We start from the raw sequence: 17,744 nt of genomic DNA on the forward strand, positions 1-17,744 counted from the left end.
ATGTACTTCGTCTTAGACGTGTTGATGACTAGTCCAATCCGTTTAGCTTCGTTTTTCAGTCTGATGTAGGCTTCCTCCATCCTCTCAAAGTTACGTGCCATGATATCAATGTCGTCGGCGAAACCAAATAACTGGACGGACTTCGTGAAAATCGTACCACTCGTGTCAATCCCTGCCCTTCGTATTACTCCCTCCAAAGCGATGTTGAATAGCAGACACGAAAGACCATCACCTTGCCGTAACCCTCGGCGCGTTTCGAAGGGACTCCAGAATGCCCCTGAAACTCGAACTACGCACATCACCCGATCCATCCTCGCCTTGATCAACCGTATCAGTTGGTGTACAATGCACAAGTGCGACAACTGGTGCTATAGCCACGACTGGTACATCTACCCTATATTATATCGATAAGCTTCTAAACTGTTGGCTTTGGTAGAGTTCGTCGAATGACATTTAGTCGAATGTTAAAAGTGTTTAGTCGATAATAGGTAATGTATTAAATGGATAATTCGTAATTAGATTTTTGGTTTAATTTGAACAAATAATCCACAAAATACATGGATAAACTGATTAGAGGAATTCAGTGGACGTAAGGAAGTTCAAACAGCACCGTAAGAAATTAATACGGAAGCCAATGAGGATTTTTCAACTAACAGAAACTTCTAGATACCCTATGGATTATAGAAAAATTGAAAACCTACAGAAATAGCAAAATATTAAATATTGATGGTCAAAAACCAATGATATCAATGTCATTTTGCCAAAACTTCATCGTAGTCGGCTTTGGAACATTTCGTTGATTGACATTTAGTCGAATGAGATTTGGTCAAATGACATTTCGTTGAAAGAAGCATTTGATGGAGTGGAAAAAGTTTTCTTATTCTTTTCATTGGTACTCTTTCTTTCACTAAATGTTTGTACAATAATTGGTTCAGTATAAAATTGTCTTCCAATCATAATCCGGTTATTATTCACGGAATATTCACCGTTTTCGTAATATAATTTGTTTTTATGAACCCATCTGTTACATAAATCAACGTATAATTAATTATAACATTATTTGAATCTACTGCCATGTGAATATGAGCATCCCTTTTGACAAATCAGTGTTTTAAGCCCTGAACTGATTGTTATCAGATGTTTGTCAAATGTGTCAGATAGAAATATTTGTCTCCTTAGCAATTGAAAACCGAATTTTTAAGACTATATTCATTGAAGAATGTATAGTAATGAATAAATTTTAGTTTTTTAACTGACCAAAGACGGAACCACATTCGTCTTATTTCTTCTATAAGATTCGGTAGGACATTGTCGAGGAATCATCAATAATCGCAATATTAAAATGAAATTCGTTGCACTTGTCAACGAGTTCAACACTTTACCGATGGCACCATAGGATCCAAGCAAACAACCGATCTCACATTAGATCTTCACCGCGCGACGCACGTTTCACGATCCACTAAGTGTCATCGGACAGAGTCAAAGTAGCAAACAAGTTGACCTAGGCAACAGTAGACAACGCGAACAGAAGTCTTTGTCAATATGATATCAAACGGCTTCTGTACCAAACATTCAGACCGGTAAAATGGCTTCAACAGCTAACGAGAAAACCGTGAGTTGGCCACTTCAGGTCGACCATATCACAATATCTCTATTGTGATGTTTCCATCAACATCCCGGATATAGTGTTTTGAAAGCACGTCCAACTAGCCTAGTAGTGAAAACTGTTCAATGATAATGTGTTGATGTTTATAGATCATTAGAATAAAAAAAAACCAAAACAGGTGTTCGAGCTGAATAGGGATGAGCAGATGCTCCGAAAATGCTGTAGTTCATAACCAGTAACCATTGTTGAAGTCCATATTTGAGTTAATTGTTCACAATGTTTTTTTTTTCAGTACTATTGGAGAATTGAGTAGGGTAATTTGCCAAATGTTGAACGGCTAATTTCTTCGCCTATTGTTGAACGCATGTGCATTTCTTATGAGCGTTCAACAATAGGCAAGAATTTTAGCCGTTCAACATTTGGCGGTTTCCCCTAATAGGAAATTTAATAAGCTATTGAAATAAGGTGCAAATTAATTTCTATTGTAAAACTTCAACGCCTTCGAAGTGTTGCGCGGGGGAGTGTTACGCAAATTAACGTATAATAAATTTTAACATTATTTAAATATCCTGAACTGATTGTTAACATCTGTCAAATGTATTAGATAGAAATATTTATTATAAATTTATATCCTTAGCAATTGAAACCCGAATTTGTAAGTATGATTATAATAATTATTAATTATATTAATTAATGAATAAATTAAGTCAAAAAGTTGGAAAAATTAATTCCCTCCCCCGGGGTAAAACGCGCCATCCAACTAGTTCACATACAAAATCGATCGGAGATGTTTAGTGAGCCCCAAATTCGTTAATTTTAGTTAATTTCAGAACGAGTATCGGACAAATGAAGTAAATCAAAGCACTTCGATCCAATCGATTCTGCAAGTATAATAGCTAAATGGTGCGTTTCATCCCAGCTAAAAAATCATTTTTTTCCATCAAGGTATAACTTTTTTATTTTTTTTTGACGAAATCACTCGCATTTTTCTGGAGCCTCTTTATAATAAGTTAAAGATTGTACGTGTTACTAATGAGTGACATTGACTGACTACAGCACCACTTAAAGGTGAAACAGTGAAAGGGGATCATTTTCCCATACATTAAGTCGATTTTCCCCATATAAACTTCAGGCTCGTTGAGCATCCAGTTAGACTTGACGGATCTGGCTGAAATTTTCACAGTAGTTTCTGGGAGCAAAAAACTTAATGATTTTAATTTTTTCATTTAAGTGTGGTCCACCTTAAGCTCCATGGTTGCGGGGGTAACGTGCCGTGTGCTAATGTGAGTATTCATATACTACATACTGAGCTGGCTATGATATTTCTAGATTCCAAAGAATTGCTGATATGTTCAACATCAACCACAAAAACCCCTAAGTTTCAACTGGCTTTTTAAACAGTTTCACTCACTTTCGCCCTCATGTGTAGAGAAGATACAATCTGCATTGCAGGCATACTTCTATCGAAATGCCCATTTCAGCTCAACTTGCCTCGGCATTAAAAGTCAATGTCGAGGTAAGAAATCGCATGTCAAACTCAAATTGAGCAAACTGATTTCGGTTAATTTTATGCTACTTATATGGGTTCCTGGCCACTATACCGTAGAGCGGGGAATGCATTGGCTGGTGAGTTAATTCGCCCTGGATCATCACGTGACTTCATTGGTCATGAGCCAGCTATTCCAATGAAGCTTTCGATTAACACTAGAGCTGCCTTTCAAAACAAACGGCAAGAATTGTTTTGGACTTATACTTTTGTCTATCATAAAATTGTCCATCCGGGAATCATATCCAATAGTAAAAGAACAGTTTGCTAATCTGTCTAAACTGAACTGCAACATTAGTCCAGTCTTTACAGTTAACTCATTTGTTCATCATAGTAAATGATTAATGCATTCATTTTTTTAAATCTGGGTGACGATGCCTTTCTCGATTCTATCATTTGGTTTCACCTTAGTGTGATACACATCATAGATAATTGCCGCAATGTAGGCTCTTCCAAACTCTGTAACGCGAGTGAATCAAATAACCGTATATAGTTCAACACACTATTTTCTTCATAACTTTTGAAAGCATTTACCGATTGTGATTATATTCAAAAGTGATCAACTATGGTTTGTCCCCCGTCGAATGCAACTTGTCGGTAAAAAAATACTATGTGAAAAAGTGCCTAATGTTTGTCGGGTTTCGAGTGCACACACACACATACACACGGGTAGACAGATATTTGTTCAGCACGACGAGCTGAGTCGATTGGTATAGAACATCATGGGTATCCGAAACATATATAATAAGTTTAATTTTAGAGTGAAATAGCCTTTGTTGTACAAGAAAGGCAAAAAGTAAAATACATACAATGTTTTGCCTTTCTCGTATACAAAGTATACGTAAAAGATATGTGTACGCTCCAAAAACGATCTTTTTATAGGAGGCCCGTAGAGCGACCAGTCGAGGGGATGTCTGTGTGTGTGTGCGCAAAAAATTTCACTAATTTTTTAGGCACTTACCCTCAACCGCAACAAGTTGCATTCAACGCAGAACCCTGTACCCAAGGATGTCATCGATCATTTAGTAATTTGCGTTCGATAATTTAGTAGTTTGTCAATAACTCATTCCAAAAGCTGAATTTCAAAATGTGTTTTATTGTGGACTTCTAGTGCGAAGGTTTTCCTACAACTCTGCCTAATGGTTCGTGGTTTGAATTCTACTAGAAACGAAGCTATAGCTATAGTTTCAGTAACTTAGACTAAATGATAACAAAATTTCAATCATTTAGTTTAACTTACTGTAACTAGCGCTATAACTTTGTTATTAGTTGAATTCTAACAATGAACCATTAGGTAGAGTTGTAGAAAAACCTTCGCACTTGAAGTCTACCATACATCACATTTTGAAATTCAGCTTCTGGAACAAGCTATTGACAAACTACTAAATGATCGAACGCAAATTACTAAATGATCGATAACATCCTTGCCTGTACCATGGTTTCCTAATGGAAATTGGTAGGATCGGACCATGGACTCGGAAGCTAAGGCCAATATACAAATTTTCGCTGAGAATTCACGTTAAAAAGTGTCACTATTTTTTTTTTAATTTATCTTCAACCGATTTGCTCGTACCATGTTGTATTCGATATAAAACTCTATCCCATTGTTTCTTAAAGAAAATTGGCCGGATCGGACTATGGGATCGAATCTCATGGCGAAAAAAACTATTGTATATAGAAAAATCGCGTTAAAAAGCGAAAACTCAAAAAAAAATATCCTCAACCGATTTGCATTCAACATGTAATCGTATCCCATTGTTTCCTATTAAAAATTCTCGAAAGCTATGGCCAAAATTCAGTTTTTATAGAAAAATCGAGTAAAAAAATGTCCTTCTTTTTCTGTTGAATTCATCCTCAACCGATTTGCTCATAACAAGTTGCAACAAGTCGACGTACCTATCCTATCCTATGAAAACAAATTTATCAAACTTGTATACAAACAAAAATTAAATCGGATATTCGACCTCCACCGAGAAGTGATGATTCTCGCTTTGTTCTCGCTCATTTTGTGACCGCACAGAAGTGTAGAACAAGTTGAAATGCATCATCAGAACCAGTGCTCCCCACGTTTGGAGCTTTTTAAAAGAAATTTATCATGGGATGCTTTATTATGACAGACTGCGAAAAAAGTCTCTAACGGTATGCTGCATATAACGGGTGGCAACCAAAATGTTGGAATATTTCAAAAGCCTCTAAGCTCAACAATAAACGAGAGTGTGAAAGAGTGAGAGAGCGTGTATGTATTGGCTCTCTATCTCATTTTTCTGCTAGTATTTTTGTTTTGTTTAAGGCTCCCCCAGACCTAAGCGATTTCATCGCCGCGACGGCGACAACTAGTCGCCGCGATTCTATCGTTGGGTCGCTGCAAGCAATGTTCTATTTACGCTTCCATACCAACGGCGACAGAATCGCTGTCGCCAAGCGATAGAATCGCGTCGCGACTGTCGCGTCGCGTGTGTTTGGGGGAACCTTTATGATTGTTCAGTTCTGCTCAAAATACCGTCGAAACAAGAAGCATTACGCGAGCGCGTTGTACAGTTCTTCGAACAGCACAAAAATCTCGGCAAAAAGTATATGGTACAACATTTTAAAAGTGAGAATCTTGCGGCTTCGACTGTTTACCATATCCTAAGATCTCCAGCAACTACTCGCAAGCAAGGTAGTGGAATACCAGTCTTGATTATGGATGCCACAGCACTTCGTTCTCTTTCTCGTGCCTTCAACAACAAGGATTCACTGAGCCAACGGGATGCTGCAAAAAAAGTTTAACTGTTCTCACCATTACATCTACAAAAAATTTAAAAAAGTCGGAATAAAGTACCGGAAGAAGACAAGAGCCCCGGAATATACCGAGGAACAGATTTCAGCGGTTAAATCCCAATGCCGTTGAATGATAAAAAAATACTGCGGAAAATGTTTTGATTTGTTCGATGGAAGTTACTTCCCTCTTTCGAAGAATTGCATTTCTGGAAACTGTGAGGGTGAGATATATTAGAAAATGGATAATTCACTTCCAGCGTGCACTGATGACAGATATGCAAATATCATTCGTATAACCAAGGGCCTCATACGCCTGTCACTGGCGAACAAAGCTCGTGTACTCTGCATCGAAGCTTAGAACCGGTGTTAGGGCGCAATCGTTAATGTGAACATTTTTATATTCGGTTAGTTACTGCAAATAAATTCTTTTTCGAGTCCCTATAATCAAGCAGGTATCTCAAGCATACCATATCGTTATATTGCTGCATGATTGAGTGTTAAATTTTGATAAAATATCGAAAACAAAAGTGTGCATAAAAATTTCCTCGCCATAACAAAAAGGTGGTAGAGAATTAACACTGTTGTTTACAGTTTAGAACCAAATCCAGATGTCGTACATGTTGGGGTAGGGATTCAGTGCTCCACCTTCTCCCCCTGCGTATAACGGTTCGGTTGCTAACATTGACTAGTGAATAGCCGGCCATGACTTTGCCTCCTTCCTCGTCGGGCAACAAACGGAGTTACACGCTCATAAGACAGCACACCAGCGATCAACGGATAGCTCGTTCGGCGAAATTGGGCCACACATTTGGCGATCCTGCCAGTTTGTTCCTGGTTGAAAATTATTGTTTTGTAAGTATTCTTTGAGCGTGACTGGGACATTTTTTTCTTCGTTTTCGTTGTGATATCGAGCGTGAGGGAAGAGCGCCGAAAAAAAATGATTTGTTTTCTCATCGGTTTCGACTAGTACTGTCGAAGACCTGGAAGAGCATTGGATTAAATGATTTGGTCATCGGTTTCGGCTTGTGATGTCGAAGACGTTCTGGAAGAGCCTCGGATTAAATGATTTAATCATCGGTTTCGACTTGTAATGTCGAAGACGCCCTGGAAGAGCGTCGGATTGAATGATTTGGTCATCGGTTTCGACTTGTGATGTCAAAGACGCTCTCGAAGAGCGTCGGATTGAATTAATTGCTCATCGGTTTCGACTTGTGATTGAATGATTTTTCCATCGGTATCGATTTGTTATGTCGAAGACGCTCTGAATGGCGTCGGATTGAATGATTTGCTCATCGGTTTCGACTTGGGATGTCAATGACGCTCTGGAAGAGCGTCAGATTGAATGATTTGTCCATCGGTTTCGACTTGTGATATCGAAGACGCTCTCGAAGAGCATCGGATTAAATTAATTGCTCATCGGTTTCGACTTGTGATTGAATGATTTTTCCATCGGTTTCGATTTGTTATGTCGAAGACGCTCTGGAAGAGCGTCGGATTGAATGATTTGCTCATCGGTTTCGACTTGGGATGTCAAAGACGCTCTGGAAAAGCATCGGATTGAATGATTCGCTCATCGGGTTTGGTTTGTGATGTCGAAGGCGCTATGGGAAAGTGGTGGATTGAAAGATGTGTTGTTTCTCAACTGTTTTGTCTTAAAAAGTCAAGCGCCAGCATAAATGATTTGATTTCTCATCGGTTTCGATATGTGATGTCAAAGTTGCTGTTGTAGAGCGCCGGACTGAATGACTTGCCCATCAGTTTTGGCTTGTGACGTGATAAGTGATTTGTTTTCTCATCGGTTTGACTTAATCGAGCTAAGATGTCGAAAGAACTCTGGAGTAGTGCCAAAGCAAATGATTCGTATTCTTATCGTTTTTCACTTGTTATGTCGAAGGTACCCGATTGAATGATTTGTTGCTCTTATCGGTTTCGAGTTAACATGATTTGTTTTCGAAATCAATGATTTGTTTCTCTCAGCGGTTTTCTGCTTGTGTTGTCGAAGCTCTTGAAGAGTATCGAATTATTGCAGCTTTTGATGGTAAAGGTTGTGTAGGAGAGGGGTGGATTGGTCGTGTAAAAGAAACGTTAATGCGGCGGACCAGCAGAACGCAACGATTCAAATTTGAGTTAGGATGTATTTGAAAATGGGAATTGAGTACGGATATTGGATTGTAAAATTAGACTTGGCTGTAATTTAAAAAATGAGGTATAAATAGTTGTTTATGAAAACCCCAAGTCAATGTTTTTTTTTTCCTCTTTTTTGGTGAGAGAAGAAGGGGAATGTGAGGGTGAGATATATTATAAAATGGATAATCCACTTCCAGCGTGCATTGATGACATATATGCAAATATCATTCGTATAACGGTATGGTTGCTAACAATGACTAGTGAATAGCAGGCCATGACTTTGCCTCCTTCCTCGTCGGGCAACGAACGGAGTCACACGCTCATAAGACAGCACACCAACGGATAGCTCGTTCGGCGGAATTGGGCCACACAGAAACGATCGATACTATTCCACGGATAGTTCTAATACATCTCCGAACATAAAATTTAGGTTCAAGCATAAGTTTGAACAGAAAGTCAGCATCACATATTGCTATTTCTGAGAAAGGTATTTCAAAGCCGTGGTTCAAACCTTCTGGTTTGGTCATCAATCAAAATGTGTACCAGAAGTAAAGTTTAAAGACAATTTTGATTTTGTAATTCAATCCCTGTTTCCAACGCATTTATTTTTCGGGCACTTATCTTTAATCAATTGTCTCGAAACTATGTGCATTCGATGACGAATCGTGTCCAATTACTTCCTATTGAAAATGAGCCAGCTCGGTCTATCGGCTCAGAAGTTATGACTAAAATTTTTTTTTTGACAAAAATTCGTTTAAAAACTCACACATTTTTCGAGCTCAAATCTTTAACAGATTTGCTGGGAACAAGTTGCATTTTTCGGGGAGTACTGTTTTATATTTAAAATTGGCTATATCGAACTATGGGATCAACACCTACGGCCAAAATACTAATTTCGAAACCTGAATAGGAAAAATCACTTTTTTTGGTACTTATGCTCATCCGATTCGCTTGCAACAAGTTGTTTTCAGATGGCAGTTTCACAATGCAATGAGTATAAACAAAATGAGACATATCTTCCTGTAAGTGTTATTTAAGATTTTTCCCATATGCTTCCCACCCCTTCTGATCGAACGAGAAAGGCATCATCACTGCTAGGTGGATTAATTAGCGTTTTTTTAATAGCTCTGGAACGTAACATACACAACAACGGGAACGTATCGTACCAAATGCTCCGTTTACATTATTAGACGATGGTTGTTGAACTGTTGGGAGTGACTTAGCTAAGATCCTCAACTATGGACCCCAAGCCTTCTATCAAAAGAATGTTGTGACTCCTTCACAACGCAAGGGGCGAGTAACATGCCACTTGCAAGAAACAAGTTGTAGAGTGACGAACTCTGAAAACTCACCACCCAGAACGTTTCTTCGAAATCGCAATGTGGAAAGCAATAACCCGAGGCTTCCTTACCCTAGCGGTTAGATGTGCGGCTACAAAACAATACCATACTGGAGAAGGCTGGGACCGATTCCCGGTCCGGTCTAAGAAATTGTTAGATTTCTTCGGGCATAATAGTATCATCGTGTTAGTTCATAATATACGAATACAGAAATCGTAACTTAGCTTACAATCCTTGCGATCAATATCTGTGGGAATGCTTATGAATACTGAGCTTCATGCTTAAGGTGAATCGCGTTCAACCCAATTTCTGAAATACATCACGGTTGCAGGGGCGAAAGTGGTCAAGCGAGAAGTCAGTCAACAGTAAAAAATTCTCAGTTTTATTATATATCCTTATTTATTATTATTTTTGGGATGAGATATCATCTACTACTTGAAATTCATGGCATCGACAACATCGGATGAGAATTTTCTGCTATCGTCGGTACTATAGAAGAGGACAGACATAATTTTCATAACTATTAAAATAAATTCCATTGAAATCGCTTTGAATGCAAGCCAAAGAATGTGATCAGGTCTCACACAGAGCTGTTGATGGCTAACAACGGAATCAAACGAAAACTTATCACGAAAGTCAAAACTCTCTCCAGCATTTGAATAAAATGCTAACTACCGAATACTTTAGAAAGTCTGATGGTTCCATGAAAACAAATCAAATAAATGCCCATAATCAAGATACGCTGTTTGATCTGTTCATCATCATGAGATTATTATACCGGCATCGTCTGCGCTTCGAGAATGCGTAATTGGAAATATCTCCAGACCCAATCCGAAAAGAGATTTCCCAAGAATTTGGCAAATTGAGCTGACGTACCCCCTCTCCCCTTCGCTTCCCTCCGGACCCACTCCAACAACCGGTGGTGGATAGCAATAACCATAACAGAAAACAGCAAATCGATCCAACCCGTATCACAACGTCGACTCCCCAAGGCGCAGCACACAAGACAAACGTCACAACAGTTCAATCCAAGCATGATTTCCATCTTCCACGCCAACCAGCACTTACCTCGCTTACTACTATAACAGCTTCTCCTTCTGCTTGCCAATCCTCACCTATTTCTAGTCCATTGTCTGGGTTCGATTTTTAGTTCGAGAGTATCGGATATCTGATATTTGTCGACGGGGAAGCTGAGTGTTCCGCAATCAGGCAAACCTCCGGATGCAACATTTTCCGCATTCTTTCACTGCTTCCACCCGAGGAAGTCTGTGGCACAAATACATGCAATCCCGTGCAGTGCCTTCGAAGAACGTGGATTTCTGCTTCAATCATCCACCTGAGTATCGATTTCAATCTTCACAACCGGATGCTTCTCTTCCACCCCCCTTACATTTTTCATCCACGAAGCACACACACGTCCCGCTTCGGCACAGTATTGAAAAGGTTCCCACCCACTGTAGATTTTTACACACTGCCCTAAATCCCCCAAGGTACAACTGTTTTCTTCAAAAATCTCTGCTCCGTGTTTATGTCGACACTTGCTTCAACTACGAAATCACTACCGAAAATGGTTGTTACTGTGGTCCCTCGAGAACCCATAAATACTCCTACTGATGATGAGAAGCTGCTGTCACGCACTGCACCCTCAACACATTCCTGAAGCACCCCACACTTGGCTTCCAAAGGGACTGACGCACTGACCTACGCGAAACGCAGCGCTTACTTTTTTGCACACCCGCACCGTTCAACACAGTTGGCTTTGACTGGGCCACGCTAGGCTCGCCACTGAGCTCCCGAGCTGGGAGCGAATTTCCCGACCACCGAAAGCCCAACAAATGGATCCTGGTGGCGTGGCTTTTCGCTCCCGCTCTCCCCTGTCCGCTCGAAACTGAAACCGTGAGATGAACAAATGTCAAAATTCGCGGTATCCTTGCGAGCCGAACACCCGAACGAACAGCACGCCATCTTCCTCCGGAGTACGGGAGAGGACGACGAAAAGGTAACGCGCGTAACAGCCCTGACCAGGTTCTGCAGGTTTGCGGTCATGCGCAATAGGTGCGGCAAAAAGCTCACCTAAGTTCGCACAATTGCAAGGAGCAGAGAGAACCCGCTGCAGCAGGGCAGGTGAGGGTGGCTTTCGATTCCGTTTTGCTTTTGTTTTTCTATACAACGGGAAAACGCACTCGCGGCGGCCTTTGACAATCGGGCACAGCTGCTGACGATGTTGGTTGGGGCGTGAAGTCTGCTGCTGTTCAGCCAGCAAGACCGGAGGGGTTAGAAAAAATGTGTTGCGATTAGCGGAACATGCTGGATGGAAAAACTCATTTCTCCTTTTCTGCGTTGTTGGTTGGGATTGGGATGGCCTGAAGGTATGCAACCGGATCGGAGGTGATGGCGAGGGTGGTGGTTGAGGTAGGGCAGGCGACACAAAGCGGATGTTGTTGTGGCAGGATAACGTGTGATTGTGGATGTAGGGTGAAGATAAAGGAGTGCAATGAATAGCAGATGAACGGGATATTGCAAAGTGAGGAAGAGATCGGGGAAAATCATTTGGATGGTACCTACACAGATGGATGGGAGTTTCGACCTTAGCCAATGAGAATGCTGTTGAGGTAGGGTAAAATGCCCAATAGTGGACCCCCTAGTAGCGAAATTTTGCTCTTTTTGTTCTAAGGAGTAGAAATTTTCAACTTATTAATTCTGCTTGATATCTAATACCAAGTTCTGCATCTCCTCTTTACTATATATACATAAAACACTCAAATACACGACGTTATTCGTTGAAATTAACATTTTAAAATCTAACTGAATTCGCCCTATAGCAGATCCCCTGGTCTTCCCTATAGTCGACACTTCATTTGAATTTTATGTTTCGTTTCGGAATGTTCATCTTCCCTATTATGGACCCCCAAAAATATTCCTATAATGGACACTCTCATGTTTATTTTTTATAGAATTGTAAAAATCATTTAATTTTACTTTTTATAGCATTTCCAATGCATGTAATCAAATCATAGGACTGTAAGGTAGGTTCTCCCGATGGAATTTCATAGCAAAATGATTATATTGTGCTGTAATAATGCAAAAATGGCTGGAGGGTCCACTATTGGTTGAGGGTCCACTATTGGGCACTTTACCCTATTTGTTGTAAAAAGTTGCTGCTATTGATATCACCACAGGACGTGGGTGATGAATTGGATTTTCAAGTGCAAACATTTGTACTCACTCCATGGGTATATTGTAGAAATGCATTGAGCTTTCTTCAATATTATATTATATCAATTATTGATGTTTTATGTAATGATGGGCGAACTACCAAAACCACCTGGAAGTGATGTGACAAAACACGAGGATGGCATGGTGATGAACCCGGGGGTTAAAATGCACTATATATGATGTTCAGCACCAGATCTCCAGGAAAACCAGGGGCATATTGGCCGGCTGAAAACAACAAAACCCCTGGGGTTGATTAATTTTCGGAGAGCTACTAGCACACGTGGTGATACAGGGGTTTTACAGAATGATCGGGACAGGCAAAATTTTATCGAAATCCAAATGACCATAACTCTGTGAAAAATCAACCGATTTCTTTGGTTCAGGCATTTTTGCTATAACAATATTAATCTCATCTCATACCGGTAATGTTAAGCGCTCAAAAATAGCATTTTTGACATGCCCTCAAATAATCCGGATTATCTCCGGTATCCAGTGGTCTGAACATGGATTTGAACCAGTTTTCCAAAACTTGATTAATTTTCCCGTCGAACACTGTAAGAATCAAAGAAATCGGTTTATTTTTCACAGAGTTATGGTCATTTGAATTTCGATAAAATTTTGCCTGTCCCGATCATTCTGTCCAACCCCTGTACATTGGCTCGCTGAACTGATTTGGGCTGAAGAGGTTCCACCAGATGACTTGATAGATGGTTTGTTTTGTATTTATTAAAGAGGCTTGGGATGGCTCTTTAACTAGGTACTTTCCCAAATTTTATGTCGCCGACTAACACAAATTACAAAAGAAATCGTAGAACACTTCCAGGTAACGGGGTTCAGCAGAATTCGGACGGAAATTGTTGCTGCAAGTCATATGTAATCGAATTCAGTTGTATATAGGTAACAGTAAAGTCTATACCAGGTGGGTGCTGCTCGTATACAGCAGATACTGCAGATACTGGTGAAAAAGGCGAAAGAATCATGAGTTATATATATCAGGTATCAGGTATCAGAACGTCGGCTCCAGGGCCACGTCCACCTCAATTTGGGAGATATGTGCCATCGCCTTCACAGCCTTTCTCATCACGCACCTGACGGAGAAGGAAGTGAACAAAAGGGAAAGGAATCTGGATGGAAGAACAATGGGAAGTTTGGGAAAAGGACCCTTAACCGATTCAATACGGATGGGTCATATATGACCCAAGACGAAAATCAGCTGTCAAAAATCAGTTTTAAGAGATAGAGCATTGCTTTCTTCAGCAAAAATGTTCAAAATTAACTGTTCCATCCAGGAAAAATATTGCATAGGTCAGGTTGCGGGCCATACGATGATCTAGAGCATCCAAACTATCCTTGAGTTGTAATTTGGAAGTTCTTAGGAATCAACACCATACTTTATCATATTCTTGTTGAATAATTATAATTGAAACGCTTAACGATGAAATCCTGCGCCTGCCCAGTGGTATAACAGATCTTTAACAATATCTACGATACTCCAAACCATCCTTGAATTCAGATCCTAATATTCAAATCGATCAACATGAAGATCTTCGATGTCTCAACTATTTTTATGAGTTAGAATAGCTCCACGGGACTTCGTTACACCATTACAGACAAACTACCAAATTCATTCAACATCTACGACACTCCAAACTATCCTTGAGTACAGATCGTAATATTCAAATCGATCAACATGGAGATCTTCGGTGTCTAAAATATTTTTATGAGTTGGAATAGCATCTGTAAGCAAGCATTAGACTGGAACCCAGCGGGACACCGCAGCAGAGGCAGACCCAGAGGCTCATGGCGGCGAAGCCTCAATAAAGAAATAAAAGAAGTCGACCGAAATCTAACCTGGCAACAGGTTAAAGCGATAGCCGGGCATCGCTCAGGATGGAGATCTTTCAAGTCGGCCCTTTGCACCACCGGAGGTGTACAGGATCCATAAGTAAGTAAAGTAAGTAATAGCACCACGGGACTTCATTACACCTAGGATAGGATGTGACAATTGAATTGCGACTGCCTTGTTGTTTCCTCAGTCTGTTGCTTCGACGAGGTGGTGGCCAGTGCTTCCGAATAATTTTTATGCAAAATATACCAAACAATATATGTAACAAATTCATGTTTCCTCGTTCATTTCTTTCATTATTCGTAATACAAGATGCTATGTACTATCAGAAAAAGTTTTCACATGGAATTAGATGAGTTTTATAGTGAAATGGTTAAAAAATTGATAAATAATGCTTCAAATCAAGTGTTTTAAATAAGCATAATACTTGAGAAGCATGCATACATCATTTGCAGTCTAGCATAAATTAATTTTTCTCAATAAATCAAAAATCAAACTTTTGAATTTTTCCATGAATTTCAATTTATTTACCCAGCAACACGGCCAGGGTAACAACAAGCTGCCCTTTTGAAAATGTGATACCGCCGATCGAAGTAATCGATTGTCATTTTCACCCAATCAGCAACCGGTACGATTTTGACAGAAAATCGGTACGATTTTTACTGACTAATTGGCACATCCTATCCTAGCATTACACCATTACAGACAAACAACAGAATTCGTTCAACATCTACGACTATCCAAACTATCCTTGAGTACAGATCTCAATATTCAAATCGATCAACATGAAGATCTTCGATGTCCCTACTAGTTTTATGAGTTGGAATAGCTCCACGGTACTTCATAACACCATTGCAGACACACCACAGAATTCGTTAAATATCTACGAAACTCCAAACTGTTCTTGAGTACAGATTTTAATATTCAAATCGATGAAAACGAAGATCTTCGATGTCTTAACTTTTTTTGTGAGTTGGAATAGCTCCACGGTACCTTGTAACACAATTACAGACATACTACATACTTCGCTCGCCATCTACGACTCTCCAAACTATCATTGAGTACACCCAAAAAACAAATGTGACAATTATTGTATAAAATCTGGGCATATACAATTCTGTATGCTTTTTATACAAATATTGTATTAAAATAATACAAATCTGTATTATTATAATACAATTTGTATAAAAAGCTTACAGAATTGTATATGTCAAATTATTATACAGTTTCTGTAAGGTTCTTTTGCAGAGCTGTATTAAAATCGGCCATCCCCTGGTTGGGTGTACAGATCTTAATATTCAAATCGATCAACATGAAGATCTTCGATGTCCCGACCAGTTTTATGAGTTGGAATAGCTCCATGGGACTTCAATACATCATTACAGACACACTACAGAATTCGTTCAATATCTACGAAATTCCAAACTGTCCTTGAGTACAGATCCTAATATTCAAAACGATCAACATGAAAATCTTCGATGTCTCAACTATTTTCATGAGTTGGAATAGCTCATGTGTGGTATCGTTGATATTCTGGAAATCTTATGATTTGTATATACCCTTGTAATGATGTCCCATAGGGCTCAAACTAGCATACAACCTCTAGAACCTATGGATTACTCTGTTGGTCTTGTAGACCTCCAATACTTAATAATGCTTTGGGGTACCGTAGATATTCTGGGAATATCACAATTTTCATATGCTGGTGTAATGATGTCTCATGGGGTTTCTGCAACTTATACATAAGCTAAGTAGCCGTTGAATCAATATGTTAGTCTTATAGACCTCAACTCAAGAATGATGTCCCATATGGTTGCTCCAACTAACACACAAGCTCAGGACCGTATGAATCCCTCTATTGGTGTTGTAGACCTTCAATATCTGAACTCAAGAATGGTTTGGAGTACCATAGCTATTCTGGGAATGTTGATTTTGTTTTGAAATACTGATGTAATGATGTCCCATGGCATTTCTACAGCTAACACACAAGCTCAGTAACCTATCAAGCACTCTGTTGGGCTTGAAGACCTTCAAGATCTGAACTCAAGAATTGTTTGGAGTACCGTAAATATTTTGGGAACGATGTATTTTGTATTTACTGGTGTAATGATGTCCCATGAGGTTTCTCCAACTAACACACAAGCTCGGGAACCTATGAATTACTCTGTTGATCTCGTAGACCTCCAAGATCAGAACTCAAGAATAGTTTGATAAAAATAGCTCAATTATGTCTCAAGTACAATTTGCAACTTCATATTAGGATTGAGGCCCCGTAAAACGCTTTGTTGTTTATGTAGACCATCAAGATCTGAACTCAAGGAAGGTTTGGAAGCCCTAAAAAATCTCAAAAAAAATTATTTCCCTCCATTTTTCAACTTTTTTATGGTTTGCATCCGTTATTGAAGCAGTACACTCAGCGAACTGGACTATCGAAATTCATAACTGGCGCCTTATGAATCTTCGACTGATTATTCCACCCACAGTGCTTCTTATACGCAGTTACCTTCCCGAGTATTCAAGCGCCGATGGGCGTGTGGTCTACATACCGGCCTCCCGACCCCGACGTCCATGGTTCGAACTCAGGCTGCCGCACTTTACTTTTGACGTAAACTACGTCTAAGGGGAAGACTCGGATACAGGGTGACAAATGAAAATTTCAAAATTCGAGACCGTCACGAAATCATGTAAGATTTCAAACGTTAATAGCTCCGTTATCTTTTAATGGATTTTCGAGATTTTATTATCAATCGAATCGGAAACTCTCCAGCAATTTGGCCCATTGGAACTACTAATTATCAACGTAAAAACATTGAAAATCCAAATCTTTACCAACCAGGTAAAATTTCAGATTTTCGTTACGACCGCCGTTTGGTGCCGTTGGTTCTTGCGCTCTACTTTTGTGCGGTGATTCGCACAAAAAGTACAACAATAGAACCAGAGTAATAACCGTAGTCGGAGCAAAAAAAAAAGCAATGAAAAAGTGCTACAAATGCTGGACATGTTCATGTAAGCAAGAGGTGATCATTAAAATTATTATCAACTGTAAACAAGGTTATTTTACTATTTAGGCAGCACCCCTTTAAAATAGCACTTCAAAAGTCACACAACAGTCGGAAAAGGAAAGGCATCATCACCACTGCGGAATAATAAATTTGGGGTTTTTAAATGAAAATTTTAAATTGTCATATCAAAATATTAGTGAGTGAGTTACGCTAATTTTGTTCGAAACACAAATGAATTGGTGTGCGATCGAACATGATTTGCGGAAAAACTACACATTACACGCGGCAAAACGTTTACCAA

At 39.4% G+C, this 17,744-nt stretch overlaps 1 protein-coding gene across 1 annotated transcript in view; it reads right to left on the minus strand.

Annotated features, from left to right (window-relative positions):
- LOC134219836 (uncharacterized) overlaps positions 1-11,170 on the minus strand; it is a 161,614-nt gene extending 150,444 nt beyond the window's left edge. Inside the window, exon 1 of the mRNA XM_062698705.1 lies at positions 10,448-11,170. The gene's annotated coding sequence lies outside the window, so the exon portion shown is untranslated. The remainder of the gene's footprint in view (positions 1-10,447) is intronic.
- Between the last annotated feature and the right edge of the window lie 6,574 nt (positions 11,171-17,744).

This window comes from Armigeres subalbatus, chromosome 3, assembly GCF_024139115.2.
Source record: "Armigeres subalbatus isolate Guangzhou_Male chromosome 3, GZ_Asu_2, whole genome shotgun sequence".
Lineage (NCBI taxonomy): Eukaryota > Metazoa > Arthropoda > Insecta > Diptera > Culicidae > Armigeres > Armigeres subalbatus.